Source organism: Octopus bimaculoides, chromosome 3, assembly GCF_001194135.2.
Source record: "Octopus bimaculoides isolate UCB-OBI-ISO-001 chromosome 3, ASM119413v2, whole genome shotgun sequence".
Classification (NCBI taxonomy): Eukaryota; Metazoa; Mollusca; class Cephalopoda; order Octopoda; family Octopodidae; genus Octopus; species Octopus bimaculoides.
In genome coordinates this window covers 70,686,727-70,689,301 of record NC_068983.1, presented here as the reverse complement: position 1 = coordinate 70,689,301, position 2,575 = coordinate 70,686,727, and the positions used below count along the sequence as shown (strand labels likewise).

The following is a 2,575-nucleotide window of genomic DNA, read 5'->3' as shown; positions in this document are numbered from 1 at the left end:
TAATTTTTTTTTTTTTTTTCTGATCTGGACTTCTGCAATCTGAGATCAACTTCTGTTTAGTTCGATTTAGGTTTGATATATATTCTAGGGTGACGAAAGATGACCCAGTTTAGTGCTTGGACTGTATCTGAAATACAATAATTCCCCTCTGTAACTCTGCCATGATGTTTTGGCCAGAGAATTGCGTTAAGGCACACGTATCTGTAAAATACTCAGCCGCTTACATTTGGTGGAATTTGGTGGAATAGTTTCATCATCGACCCCAGTGAAAGATTCCCAGTTTATTGAAGTTTACAGAAGAATATCTTGTGAATATTTCTCTGTTCATAATTATAAATTATACTAGAAGCACTTTATGACGAACGTCAAAAATTCCTCATTTCTATAGTGGTTTCTCGGGGAGTAAGCTTTTATAAATATTACAATTACGATTAAACTTGAAAAGAACTAATCATTATCAGGAACATTAAACTCCATTAAAGCAAAAAAATGTAGTTTCATCTAACCACACGGTCAGATGTTGGATAGATGCTGGATTTTAATCCCAGAACAGCCCTAATGAAAAGCAGTTCATATTTTGTTTCCTCGATTACGTTGTTAATGCTTTCTTATTGTTAAAACGATAAAATTGCGATTTGAGGATGACTTGGCTGCTATTTAAAACAGATTGATTGACTGCTTAAAGTTCCCTGTTGGCTCGTTATAGTTAGTTGAATACTGTTACGAAGCCAATTAACTATGTGAAAGCAGGAATATTACAGCCTCAATGACGCTTTCATCCTACTTCGTAACAGATCCAAAAATAAATTACCAGATAGTTTAGATCAAATAGTAACAATCAGTAGAGTATATATTAAGTATCGATGCGGCGAAGAAAGGAAATAATTGAAATATAAATATCTATCTATCTATCTATCTATCTATCTATCTATCTGTCTGTATGTCTGTCTGTCTGTCTGTCTGTCTATTTGTCTGTCTATCTATCTATCTGTCTGTCTATTTATCAATCAATCTATCTATCTATCTATCTATCTATCTATCTATCTATCTATCTATCTATCTTTCTATCTTTCTATCTATCTATCTTTCTATCTATCAATCTATCCCTTCATCTATCAACTTATCTATCTACCTGTCTGTCAATACATCTCCGTGTTTCCTCCCTGTGTGCCCATCAAAGTGTAATCGATTTTTTCCGCTCCTTAAATGTATCTACACACACAAACATATATACATACATACATGCATACATACATATGTATGTATGATGTATTTATGTATGTATGTATGTAGGTAGGTATGTATGTATATATGTATATATGGGGTAAAGGATGATAAATCTACTGAGACAATATTCTTATAGATATAAATATTAAATCCTGCCCTGATAACTTGTAGTCATTCTAGTAATTATATTTAACAACTATTTATTATAAAACCACTGTCAAACATGTCATTGACAATAACAATTATGATGTGTTCTTATCATGTGCTCCTGTCAAGCACAGTACACTTCACATTAGTTTCATGTCATAGTTTCGGTAGAAAATAATCCCAAACTATATTTTGCGGTGATTCATATTTCATATACTCTTTATAGAACTGGCTCATTTCCTGTAACAATCTTGTCGGGAGCTCCATACATTTAATTTAAAAGAATTTGATACAAACTGCATCTAATTGCATCAATTAGTAAACCAAAGAAATTCATATTTTTCCTTTGATCTCTACAGTATGCTTTCGTTTTGAAGATTTGCTTTAACAATAGTTAATCTTTTTTGCATGTATATATATATATATATCAGTTTGAATAAAAAGTTTCTTAGGATTATCACTGATGGTTTTTAGCAATTATCTTCATGTTATACCATTAATTATTTATTATTGCCCAGTCATTGATAAATTCTCTATTCATTATTTTACAGTTTTCATAATGAGTGGTAAATTCGTGCTGTTTTACGACGCCTGTGGGAAAAATGGGCAGCGGCATAAGAAATCAATGATATGGAAGACTCAGGAACATTCAACGAATATGTAACACAAAACTTGCACAGGTATTTCAAGGAAATATGACATCAAACTGGAAGACAAACCAAAAGTCAGGGAGATTTTCTGTTATGGACGATAAAGCCCCGCTTGAAATGGTTGAACAACAGCCAAGCACTCGTATATCGTTGGCCGAACTTGGTCTTTTACCAAACACCGTCAACTGACACTGCAATAAGCTCGGCCCTAAGAGAAGACGCTGTCGAGAGGTTCACTGACCAATGACCAAGCTTATCAACACATGAGCATTTGCAAACAACCGCTAGTAAATATACTCGTGATGTCCGTTTTTAACGTGGGATTGCAATTGGCGATGAAAAGAGAGGCTTCATTTTGTCCAAGCTTCTGAACTTGTCAAATAAGGACGGTTTGAATGGTATAAGCGTGTAAATTGAGTTTCTGGCACAACGATGGCAAGAAGTAAAAAATATGATGGGATATATATTTCGATAAACGCCATTCGTATTTAATTTGTTATATATGTGTGTTTCTGTGTGTGTGTGTGTGTGTGTGTGTGTGTGTGTGTGTG

General features: G+C 33.7%; 1 long non-coding RNA gene across 1 annotated transcript in view; it reads left to right on the top strand.

Moving 5' to 3' along the window:
- The window catches only part of LOC128247295 (uncharacterized), a 101,965-nt gene extending 99,464 nt beyond the window's left edge, over nucleotides 1–2,501 (top strand). Inside the window, exon 3 of the long non-coding RNA XR_008263667.1 lies at nucleotides 1,926–2,501. This is a non-coding gene — a long non-coding RNA (uncharacterized LOC128247295). The remainder of the gene's footprint in view (nucleotides 1–1,925) is intronic.
- The last annotated feature ends 74 nt before the right edge of the window (nucleotides 2,502–2,575 follow it).